We start from the raw sequence: 20,034 nt of genomic DNA on the forward strand, positions 1-20,034 counted from the left end.
TTAGATTGATGGTGAAACATGATGGATCACAGCCATGTAATCAAATAACTGTGGTGAATATGACAAATGCATCCTAGGAGTAGTGCAGGTCGTATACAAATAATTTAACAATACTTAGAAGTATCAGTGTCCTATAAGCTTATAACTAAACAAATGCAAATGATATAAAAAGAACAAACACCCCAAAGTTTCAGATGTCACATGTTGTTCTCATAAATACATTTGATTAAGATGTTAAAGCTGCAATGTATAAATACTGGACACCTATGGCTATTTAGACTAGAATTATTTAAAGCTACATAAAATAAAAAGATCGATCTTTAATGGTCATTAGTCTTATTTGAAGTGCTTAATGTGATTATTGGTTACTGCACTGGATGACACAGGCACAGGGCACATCCATCATTACAGAAAGTTCTATTGGACAGCGCTAAATTACAGTGCCAGGGTCTATAGCAGCCCCTTTCAGCTTAATGTGCAAATGAATTCCCTTGGTATCTTGTTTACATGTTAATTCTGGTCAGAAGGTCTGGGGTAGGGTTTGAGATCCTATACTGCCAATAAGCTCCTGGATGACATTGATGTTGCTGGTTCTTTGATCAAACTTTGTGTAGCAAAGTTTTATATTATTCTATTAACACCAATGAGGTAGTAATGTGTCAAATTTTTCCCCTAGTTACCTCTTTTAATTAAAGCAAGGAAAAGTTAGATGATTACTATATTTTTAATAGAAACAGTTTTTCCTCTAAAATTTTTGATATTATATTCTGCAACTCAAACATATCTATAATAAGGTCTCTACATTTTAAAGACTTTAGCCCTGAAACCTAAAATAGAGCAAAAAAACCTAAAGTAGGACAAAAAACTTAAAGTATAGCAAATAACAATACACAATCTATATCCTTCCCATTCTGATTCTTGGCATTCATGAATCTATTAAAAAAATCAAGAAAGTTTCAAATTATTTTTAAATTAAATTGAGTTACTCATCTTAAATACAATTCTAATGTATTTAGCTAGTACTCTAATAATGCCACATGCCGTTTTCTCCCATGATTAGTTCATTTCAAAGCCTTATTTTTCTCAATATTTTTTTCCTAGTTATTACAATTACAAGTGATTTCAAAAGAAAAATAATTTAAACTTAAAAGAGACTCATTTGTGTTCTAAAAATTAGGGCCGTTATTGTTATTTAAGAAGGAATGAGAAATGAAAATAGCCCAAATTCCTTGATAGTAACAGAATGTGTGCCACTTCTATTTCTCTTCCCGTTCACTATCTCATAAAACTACATGAGGAACACCATTTCAATATCAGTTCTATGCATCCATTTCCCCAAAACAGATGAGGGATTGTATCAGTTTTCTCTTCAATATTTCAGTTCCAACAAGGTTCTCTGAAAAGCTCTTCATTAAATTTTCATGTTGCACATTGCTTATCAGTGTGGCCTCTAATCCTATGTGGAAAAAAAGCAAAACAAACAAAAACTGGTTTCTTTTTATTCTTCTTTTATTTTGGAAGTGATTAGACATTAAGACTTCCAAAAGCTCTTGGGGACATTGCATTTTCCTCAAATTGTGCCTTAAAGATTTGACAGTATTAATGCAAATAACCCTTGTAATGTATGCCCAAGGAAAATAGTTTTATTAATCATAGAGTCATAGAGAACTTTTACAAAGTCATATTATGTGTTTCCCATCTATACTGAAATTATCCAGGTTAAAAAGTTACCACAAACAGGAATCTTGTTTCCTACTAACAAACTGAAAACATAATCCATTAGTTCACTCTTTAAATGCTTTCCAATCGTATTAGAAATAGTTACTGATTTAGATGGGTTTCCTTGGTGGCTCAGTGGTTAAGAATCCATCTATCAATGCAGGAGTTGTGGGGTCAATTCCTGGATAGGGAAGATCCCTGGGAGAAGAAAATGGTAACCCTCTCCAGTATTCTTGCCTAGGAAATCCCATGGACAGAGGAGCCTGGCAGGCTATAGTCCATGGGGTCAGAAAATGAGTGAAACAGGACTTAGTGACTATAACAAAAGCAACTGATTTAGATAAAATATCTGAAGAGGAAAGTGTTTAGGGGTATGTGTGCATGCTCAGTCATGTCTAAACACTCTTTGCAACCCCATGGACTGTAGCTCGCCAGGCTCCTCTGCCCATGGGATTTTCCATTTAAGAATACTGGAATGAGTTGCCATTTCCTTCTCCATGGGATATTCCCAACCCATGGATAGAAACCACATCTCTTGAGTCTCTAGTCTATCCCTTGTTCAGAAGATCATCCTGACCTAGGAATAGAACTAGGTTCTCTGACTTTACAGGTGGATTCTTTACCATCTGAGCCACCAGGATTTGGGGGATAGAGCCAATTATGGCTAGACTGGGGAAAGTTACAGTTAAGCCCTTAGTGAGAAGATATGCTTGAGGTGGCACAGAGAGCATTGCTTCCATTTGGTCTTCTTACCTAGTTAAGCTTGAAACAATCCTGCTCTTTCCATTTCCTTAAGCCATCTAGGTTAGAAGAAGCAGCTGTGGGCCAAACTTCCTATTTATATTTGCCCATCTGAAGACATTCACAAAGAGTTCTATTTCATTTGTTTCTCACTTTAATCAATAGATACAGGCCATTTTAGCATGAAAATAATGATGAAAGGAATAAAGGGAAGCAAAGGTGCAAAGGGAAATAGAGACCAGGGATGGATGGAAAGCAAGCAAGCAAACAAACAAAAACTCTGGAAGAATTTGTTTCTACAGGTTAAAAAACCAGAATGAAGGTAAGGGAAGGGTAATTTAATAAATTAGGTTTCCTGAATAACCTGCTCTTTGTTCTTAGAAACAGGTAGGAGACAAGGTCTGAGACAAGTAGGATTCCCCTTCTTTAGCTGTGTTTCCTGACTGTTGTTTTAATTTATATTAATTATTTTGTGGAACAGAAATAATTGCTGAAAGAGTATAGTTTTCAAAATGATTGACTATTACTTGTGATGTAGAGAGAGAAGTTCTGTCAAGCTGACTGACTCACTAAAGGAGACAATTTTCCTCTATAATAAATTGTTATGAGAAAAGTGGCCAGAGGTCAACATAATGTCTATTTCTTCAGGTCCTCAATAAATGCAATTAAATGCTTCCCTTCCCCTTAAATGAATGAGCAGGTTAGATAACCAGATAGAATAGAACAAGTGTGGAGCAGCAAATACGATTTCCAGTATGATCTAATAATTTTTTATATTCAGGTTGTGTATGAGCCACATTAATATTGATGATTCCGGGATTACAGATGTCTATTTTTTTCTTAAGACTGTGCCAGCTAGTGGGATTCATAGCTGTTCCTTATGCGAGTAGGTATTTTCACACACGCTTTCATTTGAAGGGTTTCTCAAGTTTCCACCTATCCAACAGTTCAGTTCAGTCGCTCAGTCGTGTCCGACTCTCCACGACCCCTATCAAAGTGCTACTATACTTCACTACTTTAGGAATTCAATGATTTAAAAACAAAAACCAGATTATTAGAAGGCAAAAGAGAGAGGCTCCTCATAGATAGAATGAGACAACCAAGATATTTGGCCAAGATCATGAAGTCAAAATTTATGTTTTTGAGTAAGATAAGGAAAGAGTGAAAATTTTCTTCTTTATTAGCAAAGGCTTTAACCCAAACTCTCATATGTAGATAGCTGTGTTAAATCACTTGAAAGGCTTGATTTATATTGATTGCTATTTATTTGTTTACAGTTCAGTTCAGTTCAGTCGCTCAGTCCAGTCGTGTCCGACTCTTTGCAACCCCATGAATCACAGCACGCCAGGCCTCCCTGTCCATCACCAACTCCCGGAGTTCACTCAAACTCATGTCCATCGAGTCAGTGATGCCATCCAGCCATCTCATTCTCTGTCGTCCCCGTCTCCTCCCACCCCCAATCCCTCCTAGCATCAGACTCTTTTCCAGTGAGTCAACTCGTCGCAAGAGGTGGCAAAAGTTTTGGAGTTTTAGCTTTAGCATCAGTCCTTCCAATGAACACCCAGGATTAATCTCCTTTAGAATGGACTGGTTGGATCTCCTTGCAGTCCAAGGGACTCACAAGAGTCTTCTCCAGCTGCTGCTGCTAAGTCACTTCAGTCGTGTCCGACTCTGTGTGACCCCATAGACGGAAGCCCACCAGGCTCCCCCATCCCTGGGATTCTCCAGGCAAGAACACTGGAGTGGGTTGCCATTTCCTTCTCCAATGTGTGAAAGTGAAAAGTGAAAGTGAAGTCGCTCAGTCGTGTCCGACCCTTAGCGACTCCATGGACTGCAGCCTACCCGGCTCCTCCATCTATGGGCTTTTCCAGACAATAGTACTGGAGTGGCTTGCCATTGCCTTCTCTGGTCTTCTCCAGCACCACAGTTCAAAAGCATCGATTCTTCGGCGATCAGCTTTCTTCACAGTCCAACTCTCACATCCATACATGACCACAGGAAAAACCATAGCCTTGACTAGACGGACCTTGGTTGGCAAAGTAATGTCTCTGCTTTTCAATATGTCATCCAGGTTGGTCATAACTTTCCTTCCAAGGAGTAAGCGTCTTTTAATTTCATGGCTGCAATCAGCATCTGCAGTGATTTTGGAGCCCCAAAAAATAAAGTCTGACACTGTGTCCACTGTTTCCCCATCTATTTCCCGTGAAGTGATGGGACCAGATGTCATGATCTTCGTTTTCTGAATGTTGAGCTTCAAGTCAACCTTTTCACTCTCCTCTTTCACTTTCATCAAGAGGCCTTTGAGTTCCTCTTCACTTTCTGCCATAAGGGTGGTGTCATCTGCATATCTGAGGTTATTGATATTTCTCCCAGCAATCTTGATTCCAGCTTGTGCTTCTTCCAGCCCAGTGTTCCTCATGATGTACTCTGCATAGAAGTTAAATAAGCAGGGTGACAATATACAACCTTGACGTATGCCTCACAGACTCAGATAGTGATTTCTTTTCCTTGGGAATAATATGAATCTTGCACTGCTTTCTCAAAACAGAAGGCCCCTCCCAAGTGGGATGTAGCCCTAGTCCAATTTACCTAAAGTGTGTAATACATTAGTAAAGCTGCTATGAGTACTCATGTATAAATACTTTTGTGGGCATTTATTTTAACTGCTTTAGATAAATATCTAGGAAAGGAGCCGCTGGATCATGTGGTAAGCATGCATTTAACTTACAAGATACTGCCAAACTGTTTTCTAAAATGGGTGTCCCACTTTAAGTAGCCTCACCAGCAGGTAAAGAGTTGCCTCACACCTTCAACAATACTTGTTACAGCAAGTGATAATTGGCAACAGATGAGTGGCTCTTCTATATTGATATAATGATTAATATAATTTTATATAAATAAACTAATACTACTCAGCAACAAAAAGAAATAATCTACTGATACAAAACAACATGACTATATCTTAAAAAAACTTGCAAAGTGAAAGAAGCCAGACACAAAAGGAAACAGAGTACGTGAGTCCATATTTCTGAAGCTTTACAAAATGCAGAACTAACCTACGGAGACCAGAAGCTTTTCAGTGGTTGCCTGAGGCATAAGGTAACTGGTGATGGAGGCAGGGGCATAACTGGGAAGGACACAGGGACCTTGTGTGTGGGTTGACAGAAAAAAATCTATATTTTGAATGAGATGATAGTTACATAAGTATAGTTCTATCTCAAAATTTAACAAGTTTGTAGTATTTAAATGGGCATATTCATTTTATTGTATATATATTAATCTCAAAACAGTTTTGTTTTTAAATGAAAGGAAAATCAATCTAGTTTTGAAAGTTAAAGAAGGGGAGAAGAGAGAGAAGGTGAATCCATAAAAGACCAGTGTTCAAGAAAAGCTTCACCTTGTAGCAGAGTGGCCCTAAGGATGCTTGAATTGCTCTTGTTCTTAGAATGTGGTGTGGGGAGTGAAGCCTGAGCTCTCACTGGAAACCAAATCTGTCTGAATTAGTTGACAAGATGGGTGTCTGGCTGTTAAGGTAGGAAAGATTCTATGAAGGACAGAAGGGAAATCTCTAAAATCAACTTCTGTTTCACACACGGGCTTTGTTTGAACCTAGTGGTATTAGCCTCTTCCATTGGCTTTGTTTCTTTGTTCTCTTCGGTTTTAAATACTTGCATCCTTTTGATGGATTTCCTTAACCGGTCTCTCTCCCGAGTCCTGGTTTTTGTGTGCAATTTCCCTATTTTGTCATTTGGGATATGATAACAGAGCTTTTAAAATCTTTCTGCCATTGGTATATCCAAAAATCTATTTTTTGGGGGTGCCTAATAATGCAAATCAAGTAATATCATTTTTATTATGATTCATGATATAAATATTAAGTCAGAGGAATTTTATACTACAGTCTTGATTTCAGCTAGAAAATACTGAGAAGCAAATATTTAGCTGTAAACTTTCAAGAAATAGCCTTTCAGAAATAGTGTTTCAGAAATAAATTTTAATTGACTGTGGTACAGAAATGAAGTTAAACAGATTTATATTTATTTTATCAGAAAATGAATATAAAATATTGACCATGCATTTCTAGAAAAGACAATTTTTCTGTGTGATTTATGTACATGTGTATAAACGTTCTTTTTGCATTGGTAAATATTTTTATAAGTACATATTTTCAACATAACATTATTTGCATTTGTCATCATTTTCCAGTGTGACTGGAAAGTCACTTTAAAAGAAAAATACTGCTGACCTTTGTTTTTCTACTTTAGATTTTTAATTTTTCCTTGCATGATATTCAGACTTCATAAGTGATGAAGTTAAAGAATTATTAGTTTCAAACTCCCTATATTCAATGAATTTTAAATCTAAAATATCTATTATAAAAACTCAGTCTTTAACGATGATATGTACAAACAAAATTGTAAGATTTATAAAAAGTAATTTTACCAATTCTCAGAGTTTTCTTTAATGACATATGAACACCAAGTGATTATATTTTATTATTTATCAATTAAATGAGACAGTATTACTTGTTAGCTTTCTTCCTTCTTTCTTTCCTTCCTCTTTCCCTCAAACCAGTGAGTTCAGTTCAGTCGCTCATTCGTGTCCAACTCTTTGCGACCCCATGGACAGCAGCCTCCCTATCCAACACCAACTCCCAGGGCTTCCTCAAACTCATGTCCATCGAGTCAGTGATGCCATCCAACCATCTCACCCTCTGTCATCCCCTTCCCCTCCTGCCTTCAATCTTTCCCAGCATCAGGGTCTTTTCAAATGAGTCAGTTCTTTGCATCAGGTGGCCAAAGTATTGGAGTTTCAGCTTCAACATCAGTCCTTCCAATGAATATTCAGGACTGATTTCCTTTAGTATGGACTAGTTTGATCTCCTCTCTGTTCAAGTGACTCTCAAGAGTCTTCTCCAACACCACAGTTCAAAAGCAACAATTCTTTGGCACTCAGCTTTCTTTATAGTCCAACTCTCACATCCATACATTACTACTGGAAAAATCACATCTAGACTACCTGACAGAAATACAATTCCTTTCCATGCTCTTTTATATTATTTTTGCTCATCTGTATAGCCTGAAAAAGACAGTATAATTTAGAGAAACTTGCTAAAGTTCCTTTTTTGATTGCTTCTCATTTTATTAGAAAAGTGCTGAATCAACTTAATAGTCATTCTGGAGAAAGGTACCATATACATTATCAACACCAGCCTGCACCAAGGGGGTAAAAATGTTTGAATGTTGAGATATTAATTAGCAAATATAGAACTAAAAATGATAGATGTAGTTAAACTCTATTTTTGTTGTATCAGTCCAATGCAAGCATTACCAGAGAACAAATGTAAGGGCCACTGAATACTTCTCCATTTAAATGTCATGTGTTATAACCATCATTAAGCAAACTGATTGATATTGCTGATATCTGTATCTGAGTATCTTAATGCAAATGATTTTAAAATTCTTAAATGCAATAAAATTTCGAAAGGTGTAATATGAGTTTCTGCCCACTAGCTAGATTATCTAAACCTAATGTTGTCCGACTTAGGTTAAAGGAGACTCTCAACTCCTCCTCATTATTTTTTCCTCAGAATTGTGTCACTTCTTTGATAACTACAAGTTGTATTGAATGTTTTGTCAGAGCTGGTGTTGACAATAGTGTTGACACATTGTCTATATGAAGGTCTATAATGTATTAAGGGCTGGTGCTCAAAGGGTGGTGTATTCCACAGGAAAATACCAACAGGGTCAACATTATGTAAAAATGTACAGAAGGTATATATAAGCTAGAAGGAAAATCACTAATTGTTAATTCAAAGCCTTTATTTAATGTGAAAATATGTTAAGAAGCTGGGACAGGTCACAGAGCAAATTAGTGGCAGAACTGAGTTTGGAGTTGGGGGCTCATGAGGGTGTGTTGCCCTGATGGAAAAGTTTGTTGTTTAGCACGTACCATCTCCCATGCTGTTACTGACTGTCGTATGCTCTGTTCAACACACATCTTGATGATCTATTCCAAATTACCAATTAGAAGAAAAAACTTGACTACAGAAGGTCACAAAATTCTAAGGAGGCATGAGTCTCCGATGCTTTTGAACTGTGGTGCTGGAGAAGACTCTTGAGAGTCCCTTGGACTGCAAGGAGATCCAACCAGTCCATTCTAAAGGAGATCAACCCTGGGTGTTCATTGAAAGGACTGATGCTAAAGCTGAAACTGCAATACTTTGTCCACCTCATGCAATGAGTTGACTCACTGGAAAAGAGTCTGATGCTGGGAGGGATTGGGGGTGGGAGGAGAAGAGGACGACAGAGAATGAGATGGCTGGATGGCATCACTGACTAGATGGACATGAGTTTGAGTGAACTCCGGGAGTTGGTGATGAACAGGGAGGCCTGGAGTGCTGTGATTCATGGGGTCACAAAGAGTCGGACACGACTGAGCAACTGAACTGAACTGAAACATTCTCCAGGACTAGGCAGTTCACTATCTTAAACATAACTGGGTAAAATCTGAGACAATGTAACAAGGATCTTCTATATAAATCTTGAATACATCCTTAAGATTCCCATCTCTCTATTGCCCTTCTCACAGTCTCCTAGAGTAACACAGCTCAATAGTCCTTCCAACATTTTCAAAATTGGGTCATGTTTTTCTTTGTTTCAGAATTCATCTCTCCAGATCTACTAAAAGTTATTCACACAATAGTGTCCATATATCTTTGTCATCGTCACTTCATTCCCCTGAATGTGCTTAATTGCCAATGTTGAACCTCTCACAACTGATTCTATAGTAATAATAACAATTTCAAACACAGACTTAAAATACAATTTGCTTATGAAAGTTCACATGTGAATAAATACCCCATATAATCTGAATGAGATGATTCTGAGCAGAAATTTTGATGACCCTTTATTTCTAGTCCTATCAATTTGTTTCTGCAAAATCACTCTAGCAGAAGACTTGAAGGGAAAAATAAATGGCAGGGGAAATTGCTATTTTTTTCTCTATACAAATACAACCCAATCCTGATGATTGCTCCACGCTAAACTTATTTTACGTACATATTATTTAATATTTTGGGGGCACTGACGGAGGAGAAAGGAGAATATAAAAACAACATGCAGCCAGAAATGAAGAAAACTCTGAATCAACTGTCTTTGTGTAGGAGATGAAAGAATAAGAACCCTACCACCTCGGTATGCCATTCAGCTACAACATTATAAATAAGGATGTAAGATTTGAGTCAACATCTTGGAATTCAGATTTCCTAAAGTTACACTTTCTTTTTGGTTCTCAATTACCTTCAGAAAACTTACCCAGATTATCTACATTAGATCATACAGCCAGGCAACAGTTTAGTAGTATTTGTCATTGTTAGCGTGTGTGGGGGTTTGTCATTCCAGGTGGCAAGACTGGACAAAGGTAATAGCTCAATGTTTTGGATAATAAATCATGTAAGGCACTACTTCTTAAAGAAGTATGTGTGCTCAGAGTGTTATAGTTGGGCTGTAAAGTACATCATTGTGGTCGCTCCATTTATGAAGTACATTTTAACTTCTGGTTCTAGGGGGAAGAAAATAAATACATGATGATACAATTTTTCATGTGCTTCAGCATTTAATTTAATTTGAAAATTAGATAGTAGAATATACTGTATTTTTTAAAGTCTTACTGCCTCCATTTAACTCATACAATTTAGGCATAAGAGTCATTTAGTCTCTGCATAATTTTTAATTAGCTCAACTTTCTCTAATTATTACATTAGCTGAAGTTCTTAAAGCCTTCCTGCTCCTTATCTTAGAAGGGTAGAGTATAACAAGGATGAAGGACCCTTACGAAAAGCTGACATTTCACTTATGATGAAATAATTTTTGAAAAAAGGATAAGTCACATTTAAAAAAGACATGTATTAGTAAGTACAATTTTAAAAATTGCAATGAATACAATTAAATTGTGTATGTTCTCAAATTCTTTAGCCTTAGGAGAAGGATACTCCTCCTTCAGTATTCAACTGAAGCCCCCGTCTCTACCCTGTATAATCAGGCTGGAAGTCCAATGATCTCTCTAAGTGCTGTATTTCATGAAGTATGAGGAACATAACTGTTCACACTTTAAGATCACTGAAGTAGGATGTTTCCTACTGTCAATGAAATCTTTCAGTCTTTGTCAACAAGACAACAGTTATGAAATAGGTATCACTGTCAAGACATGTGTGACTTTATAGATATCCCTGGTGGCAAAACTGGCTAATGTACATTTCAATATTCTGAACATTTGAATGTAAGGACAATTTGAGGAAGAAATATGGTATCTATTTGTTGTTCAGAACCCTCATAAATTCCACAAGATTCTAAAAAGTATCAGCTTCAAAACTAGTATCACTGTCTACTTAAGTAGAAAGTTAAAATGTAAGTTATAAGAAAAATTATATGATAACTTAATTGGAAGTATTTCTTCTTTCTTTGTGGCATGTAAAATAAGAGTGCACCTTAAAATAACTCCATCTTATGTATGGATGTGAGAGTTGGACTGTGAAGAAAGCTGATCGCCGAAGAATTGATGCTTTTGAACTGTGGTGTTGGAGAAGACTCTTGAGAGTCCCTTGGACTGCAAGGAGATCCAACCAGTCCAGTCCATTCTAAAGGAGATCAATCCTGGGTGTTCATTGGAAGGACTGATGCTAAAGCTGAAACTGCAATACTTTGGCCACCTCATGCGACGAGTTGACTCACTGGAAAAGACTCTGATACTGGGAAGGATTGGGGGCGGGAGGAGAAGGGGACGACAGAGAATGAGATGGCTGGATGGCATCACCTACTCTGTGAACATGAGTTTGAGTGAACTCCGGGAATTGGTGATGGACAGGGAGGACTGGCGTGCTGTGATTCATGGGGTCGCAGAGAGTTGGACACGACTGAGCAACTGAACTGAACTGAACTGAGAGTAAAAGAATACCATACTTCTAGAAATTCTCAGGGAGTCATTATATGCTCTACCATTTATATTGACTCTGACTTTTTCATGATACCTGCCTTCACACACATAACAGGGCCAATCTTGCACCTCTTATAATGGCCGATTGCCTTATGGGGAGTCACAAAGCAAAGTTGATATCAAGCTATTGCATTAAAAATTCTTTACTGGAGCCTTTGGATGCGAAAGGAAAAAAACAAATAACATAATCCCACACAGTAAATTTTAACCTGGAATAACTGGTAGCATAGTTTACTTTTCCCTGATTCTCCATAGAGATGTCCTTTCTAGATTTCTCCTTGTTTTTGCTTCTATCTATCGTTGCAAGAGACAACTTGCCTAGCTAAGAAGGAAATACCTTAGCCAATACTGAAACCAGTTCAGTTCGGTTCAGTTCAGTCGCTTAGTCGTGTCCAACTCATTGCGACCCCATGAATCACAGCACGTCAGGCCTCCCTGTCCATCACCAACTCCGGGACTTCACTCAAACTCATGTCCATCGAGTCGGTGATGCCATCCAGCCATCTCATTCTCTGTTGTCCCCATATCCTCCCACCCCAAATCGCTCCTGGCATCAGACTATTTTCCAGTGAGTCCACTCGTTGCATGAGGTGGCCAAAGTATTGGAGCTTCAGCTTTAGCAACAGTCCTTCCAATGAACACCCAGGATTGATCTCCTTTAGAATGGACTGGTTGGATCTCCTTGCAGTCCAAGGGACTCTCAAGAGTCTTCTCCAGCACCACAGTTCAAAAGCATCAATTCTTTGGCGATCAGCTTTCTTCACAGTCCAACTCTCACATCCATACATGACCACGGGAAAAACCATTGCCTTGACTAGACGGACCTTTGTTGGAAAAATAATGTCTCTGCTTTTTAATATACTATCAAGGTTGGTCATAACTTTCCTTCCAAGGAGTAAGTGTCTTTTAATTTCATGGCTGCAATCAGCATCCGCAGTGATGTTGGAGCCCAAAAATAGAAAGTCTGACACTGTTTCCACTGTTTTTCCATCTATTTCCCATGAAGTGATGGAACCAGATGCCATGATCTTTCTTTTCTGAATGTTGAGCTTCAAGCCAACCTTTTCACTCTCCTCTTTCACTTTCATCAAGAGGCCTTTGAGTTCCTCTTCACTTTCTGCCATAAGGTTGGTGTCATCTCCATATCTGAGGTTATTGATATTTCTCCCGGCAATCTTGATTCCAGCTTGTGCTTCTTCCAGCCCAGCGTTCCTCATGATGTACTCTGCATAGAAGTTAAATAAGCAGGGTGACAATATACAACCTTGAGGTACTCCTTTTCCTACTTGGAACCAGTCTGTTGTTCCATGTAGAGTTCTAACTGTCACTTCCTGACCTGCATACAGGTTTCTCAAGAGGCAGGTCAGGTGGTCTGGGATTCCCATCTCTTTCAGAATTTTCCACAGTTTATTGTGATCCACACAGTCAAAGGCTTTGGCACATTCAATGAAGCAGAAATAGATGTTTTACTGGAACTCTCTTGCTTTCTCCATGATCCAGCGGATGTTGGCAATTTGATCTCTGGTGCCTCTTCCTTTTCGAAAACCTGCTTGAACATCTGGGAGTTCACGATTCACATATTGCTGAAGCCTGGCTTGGAGAATTTTGAGCATGACTTTACTAGCATGTAAGATGAGTGCAATTGTGCGGTAGTTTGAGCATTCTTTGGCATTCCCTTTCTTTGGGATTGGAAAGAAAACTGACTTTTTCCAGTCCTGTGGCCACTGCTGAATTTTCCAAATTTGCTGGCATATTGAGTTCAGCACTTTCACAGCATCATCTTTCAGTATTTGACATAGCTCAATTGGAATTCCATCACCTCCACTAGCTTTGTTCGTAGTGATGCTCTCTAAGGCCCACGTGACTTCACATTCCCAGATGTCTGGTTCCAGATGAGTGATCACGCCATCATGACTATCTTGGTCATGAAGCTCTTTTTTGTACAGTTCTTCTGTGTATTCTTGCCACCTCTTCTTAATATCTTCTGCTTCTGTTAGGTCCATACCATTTCTGTCCTTTATTGAGCCCATCTTTGCATGAAATGTTCCCTTGATATCTCTAATTTTCTTGAAAAGATCTCTTGTTTTTCCTATTCTGTTGTTTTCCTCTATTTCTTTGCACTGATCTCTGAGGAAGGCTTTCTTATCTTTCCTTGCTATTCTTTGGAAGTCTGCATTCAGATGCTTATATTTTTCCTTTCTCCTTTGCTTTTCGCTTCTCTTCTTTTCACAGCTATTTGTAAGGCCTCCTCAGACAGCCATTTTCTTTTTTTGCATTTCTTTTCCATGGGGATGGCCTTGGTCCCTGTCTCCTGTACAATGTCACGAACCTCCGTCCAGAGTTCATCAGGCACTCTATCTATTAGATCTAGTCCCTTAAATCTATTTCTTACTTCCACTGTATAATCATAAGGGATTTGATTTAGGTCATACCTGAATGGTCTAGTGGTTTTTCCTACTTTCTTCAATTTCAGTCTGAATTTGGCAATAAGGAGTTCATGATCTGAGCCATAGTCAGCTCCTGGTCATGTTTTTGCTAGCTGTATAGAGCTTCTCCATCTTTGGCTGCAAAGAATATAATCAATCTGATTTTGGTGTTGACCATCTTGTGATGTCCATGTGTAGAGTCTTCTCTTGTGTTGTTGGAAGAGGGTGTTTGCTATGACCAGTGCGTTCTCTTGGCAAAACTATATTAGCCTTTTCCCTGTTTCATTTCGTGTTCCAAGACCAAATTTTCCTGTTACTCCAGGTGTTTCTTGACTTCCTCCTTTTGCATTCCAGTCACCTATAATGAAAAGGACACCTTTTTTGGGTGTTAGTTCTAAAAGGTCTTGTAGGTCTTCATAGAACTGTTCAACTTCGGCTTCTTCAGCATTACTGGTTGGGGCATTGACTTGGATTACTGTAATATTGAATGGTTTGCCTTGGAAACGAACAGAAATCATTCTGTCATTTTTAAGATTGCATCCAAGTACTGCATTTCGGACTCTTTTGTTGACCATGATGGTTACTCCATTTCTTCTAAAGGATTCCTGCCCACAGTAGTAGATATAATGGTCATCTGAGTTAAATTCACCCATTCCAGTCCATTTTAATTCACTGATTTCTAGAATGTCGACGTTCACTCTTGCCATCTCCTTTTTGACCACTTCCAATTTACCTTGATTCATGGACTTAACATTCCAGGTTCCTATGCAATATTGCTCTTTACAGCATTGGACCTTGCTTCTATCATCAGTCACATCCACAACTGGGTATTTGTTTCGCTTTGGCTCCATCCCTTCATTCTTTCTGGAGTTATTTCTCCACTGATCTCCAGTAGCATACTGGGCAACTACCGACCTAGGGATTTCCTTATTCATTGTCCTATCATTTTGCCTTTTGATACTGTTCATGGGGTTCTCAAGGCAAGTATACTGAAGTGGTTTTCCATTCCCTTCTCCAGTGGACCACATTCTGTCAGACCTCTCCACCATGACCCGTCCATCTTGGGTGGCCCCACACGGCATGGCTTAGTTTCATTGAGTTAGACAGGGCTGTGGTCCATATGATCAGATCAACTAGTTTTTTGTGATTATGATTTCAGTGTGTCTGCCCTCTACTGCCCCCTCCCAACACCTACCGTCTTATTTGGGTTTCACTTACCTTGGTCGTGTAATATCTCTTCACAGCTGCTCCAGCAAATTGCAACCGCTGTACCTTACCTTGGACGAGGGGTATTTCCTCAAGGCTGCCCCTACTGACCTTGAATGTGGAGTAGCTCCTCTTGGCCCTCCTGTGCCCGCACAGTCACTGCCTCTTGGACGTGGGACAGTTCCTCTTGGCCACCGCCTTGACCTTGGGCATGGGGTGGTTCCTCTCAGAAGCGCTTCTGTGCGTGGTCGGTTGTGCCAAGCCGGTGTCTCTGGTGAAACCACACTGGTATCTAAAAATTTGCCGAGTTCTCTCCCAGTTAAAAATAATGGTGGTCTTTCACATTGTTATAGAAAGTAGCTAATTTTTTTATTGACTCAAAACCTTCCCTCTAGAATAGCATTTTTGCTTTACTATTTCATACCTAAAGAGCCGATTAAAATGTCTCTCTGCAAGATGTCTGCACGCTTTTCAAAACCAAAGAACAGTATATTCTTAAATATAAATTCTGCTTCTTTTACTAAAACAAACAAACAAAAAAACATGAGGCAGCTTGTTAAAATATCAGCTTGTTTCTGATATATAAAAAATTTGCTGGAAGAAAATATATCAACAACAAAATACAAAACACTAAGATTTCAGAGACCGTCTTGATGATTTGAACTTTGATGCTATTAATATATTTGTGACAGTGAAAGTGAAAGTCCCGCAGTCATGTCTGATTCTCTGCAACCCATAAACTATACAGTCCATGGAATTCTCCAGGCCAGAATATTGGAACAGGCGTCCTTTCCCTTCTCCAGGGGATCTTCCCAATCCAGGGATCAAACCCAGGTTTCCTGCAGTGCAGGTGGATTCTTTACCAGCTGAGCCACAAGGGAAGCCCAATATATTTGTACTAAAAGCTTACTAACACAAATGAATATACAGCCTTGACACACTCCTTTTCCTATTTGGAACCAGTCTGTTGTTCCATGTAGTTTCTCAAGAGGCAGGTCAGGCGGTCTGGGATTCCCATCTCTTTCAGAATTTTCCACAGTTTATTGTGATCCACACAGTCAAAGGCTTTGCAATAGTCAATGAAGCAGAAATAGATGCTCTTCTGGAACTCTCTTGCTTTCTCCATGATCTAGCGGATGTTGGCAATTTGATCTCTGGTGCCTCTGCCTTTTCTAAAACCTGCTTGAACATCTGGGAGTTCACGGTTCACATATTGCTGAAGCCTGGCTTGGAGAATTTTGAGCATGACTTTACTACCGTGTGAGATGAGTGCAATTGTGCGGTAGTATGAGCATTCTTTGGCATTGCCTTTCTTTGGGATTGGAATGAAGACTGACCTTTCCCAGTCCTGTGGCCACTGCTGAGTTTTCCAAATTTGCTGGCATATTGAGTGCAGCACTTTCACAGCATCATCTTTCAAGATTTGAAATAGCTCAACTGGAATTCCATCACCACCACTAGCTTTGTTCGTAGTGATGCTTTCTAAGGCCCACTTGACTTGTACATGGAACAACAGACTGTTCCAAATAGGAAAAGGAGTGCGTCAAGGCTGTATATTGTCACCTTGCTTATTTAACTTCTATGCAGAGTACATCATGAGGAACGCTGGGCTGGAAGAAGCACAAGCTGGAATCAAGATTGCTGGGAGAAATATCAATAACCTCTGATATGCAGATGACACTACCCTTATGGCAGAAAGTGAAGAGGAACTCAAAAGCCTCTTGATGAAAGTTAAAGAGGAGAGTGAAAAGGTTGGCTTGAAGCTCAACATTCAGAAAACAAAAATCATGGCATCTGGTCCCATCACTTCATGGGAAATAGTTGGAAAAACAGTGGAAACAGTGTCAGACTTTATTTTTTTGGGTTCCAAAATCACTGCAGATGCTGATTGCAGCCATGAAATTAAAAGACACTCCTTGGAAAGAAAGTTATGACCAAACTTGATAATATATTAAAAAGCAGAGATATTACCTTGCTGACAAAGGTCTGTCTAGTCAAGGCTATGGTTTTTCCTGTGGTCATGTATGGATGTGAGAGTTGGACTGTGAAGAAAGCTGGTCGCCAAAGAATTGATGCTTTTGAACTGTGGTGCTGGAGAAGACTCTTGAGAGTCCCTTGTACCGCCAAGAGATCCAACCAGTCCATTCTAAGGGAGATTGATCCTGGGTGTTCATTTGAAGGACTGATGCTAAAGCTGAAACTGCAATACTTTGGCCACCTCATGCGACGAGTTGACTCACTGGAAAAGACTCTGATACTGGGAAAGGTTGGAGGCGGGAGGAGAAGGGGACAATGGAGAATGAGATGGCTGGATGGCATCACCGACTCTGTGGACATGAGTTTGAGTGAACTCTGGGAGTTGGTGATGGACAGGGAGGCCTGGCGTGCTGTGATTCATGGGGTCTCAAAGTGTCGGACACAACTGAGAGACTGAACTGAACTGAACTGAACTGACCACAAATGAATGGGTTTTAATAGATACTGGTATCCTCTGAATATCAGACACTCACTAGTGAGTGAGGCAGATTTACAAGCAGGAATTGCTGAGACTCAAGTACAAATTCTACTTCCAAAGTCTCCAGCATGGAATAAACGAAAGATAGGCAAAGTTGCCAATAACTCAACGTGATCTATAAATCCTAGAAATAAAAAATAAAATATGGGCTACAAAGTAGAGTGGTAGTTTCCAAATTTCAGTGTGTTAAAATTTAGAGACATAAGCTTCACCCAAGGAGCTTGTTAAAAACTACAGAGTTCAAACTCCTAGCCTCTAATTATTCTGAGTTAATACGTCTTTGAGAAGTCTAGAAATTTACATTTTGTCACAAAAATATCAGGCAATTCTGAAGCAATAGTTTAAGGCATCATATTAAGGAATGAAAAAACTGCTATGATGTCTATATCTCAAATAGGAAAAAAAAAAAAGACAAAAAACCCAAACACATGTTACAATAATATGGCCAAATGGTCTGGATCATTTGCTTGGATATCTGGATTCATAGTCCAACAAATTAGCAGATTTATGATAAAAGTAATTTACAACACTTTTAAGCATCTAATGGACAAATTAGTCCTTCATATTTAATGATCTTCAGAGAGAAAAAAGTCTTAGTATGACAATTTAATTACATTGCTTCAAAAAATATCAGTTATTTAAAATACGCATACACAGAACATCATCCTAATCTTGCACACTATATAGGTGTTCAGTGGAAAGTAAATTTCAGTAATTATCATCATTATACATTAGCTCCCTCATGCAAACACATGCCCCACATAACAGAATGAGAGTCACAAGCAAATGCAAGTTCCTGAGTGACTTTCTCTAGCAGCCCTTGTGATCATCACCCTCCTCTGAACACTCCTTAGGTAAGACTTCTGTGGAGTTTACCATTACCCTGCTTTTTCGGTTGGAACTGACCAATTCACCTTAAGGCCAGGGACCTCAAAGCATTTTACCTATGGACCCTAAGACATATGTCCCAGGTCCTATTCTCTGACCGCATTCTGCTTTGATCTCCCCATGTAGCCCTTTAAAACATGTTATGTACTTCCTCCAGGACCCATGAGTAATAAATTGCTCTATTTGAATTTCTTTTATGATCTGTCATTGAACCTCTCCTCACCATATGGCATCTTGTGCTCCATTTAACAAGTGTTAATTGAACAAAGCCACAACACAAGGCAAAGCTTTTACCATTTTAGGAATCTTTCTGAATATAATCTTGAATAAATACAAATTTACCTTAATCTATTACACTACATGCATTTTTACTGTAATCACTAAACTTCATCACTCTATAAGGGTCATTAGTTTTTCCTTAACACATGACTTGAAGACCATGGTCTCTGTTTGATACTAGAAATGTTACATAATTAGGAGTTAAACCAACTGAAAGTATAATGCTTTTGTCAATTAATATTTTACATTGTTCCCAAATTTTTTTTAAATAATATTACTTTGGATAAGAATTAGAGCAAAGGTATATGCAGAATACATCATGAGGAACGCTGGGCTGGAAGAAGCACAAGCTGGAATCAAGATTGCCGGGAAAAATAGCAATAATCTCAGATATGCAGATGACACCACCCTTATGGCAGAAAGTGAAGAGGAACTCAAAAGCCTCTTGATGAAAGTGAAAGAGGAGAGTGAAAAGGTTGGCTTGAAGCTCAACATTCAGAAAACAAAAATCATGGCATCTGGTCCCATCACTTCATGGGAAATAGATGGAAAAACAGTGGAAACAGTGTCAGACTTCATTATTTTGGGCTCCAAAATCACTGCAGATGTTGATTGCAGCCATGAAATTAAAAGACACTTACTCCTTGGAAGGAAAGTTATGACCAACCTAGATAGCATATTAAAAAGTAGAGACATTACTTTGCCAACAAAGGTCCATCTAGTCAAGGCTATGGTTTTTCCCGTGGTCATGTATGGATGTGAGAGTTGGACTGTGAAGAAAGCTGATCACCGAAGAATTGATGCTTTTGAACTGTGGTGTTGGAGAAGACTCTTGAGAGTCCCTTGGACGGCAAGGAGCTCCAACCAGTCCATTCTAACTAAAGGAGATCAATCCTGGGTGTTCACTGGAAGGACTGATGCTAAAGCTGAAGCTCCAATACTTTGGCCACCTCATCCGAAGAGTTGACTCACTGGAAGACTCTGATGCTGGGAGGGATAGGGGGCAGGAGGAGAAGGGGACGACAGAGAATGAGATGGCTGGATGGCATCACCAACTCGATGGACATGAGTTTGAGTGAACTCCGGGAGTTGGTGATGGACAGGGAGGCCTGGCATGCTGTGATTCATGGGGTCTCAAAGAGTCGGACACGACTGAGTGACTGAACTGAACTGAACTGAAATGAGGCTGCATGACCTTTTAAATTTCCTTCCAACCTAATGATTCATGAATATATTATAATGCAGTAGAATGTAAATAACTCTATC

This window comes from Moschus berezovskii, chromosome 3, assembly GCF_049115385.1.
Source record: "Moschus berezovskii isolate FMDL1 chromosome 3, NW_MosBer_1.0, whole genome shotgun sequence".
Taxonomy (NCBI): Eukaryota; Metazoa; Chordata; class Mammalia; order Artiodactyla; family Moschidae; genus Moschus; species Moschus berezovskii.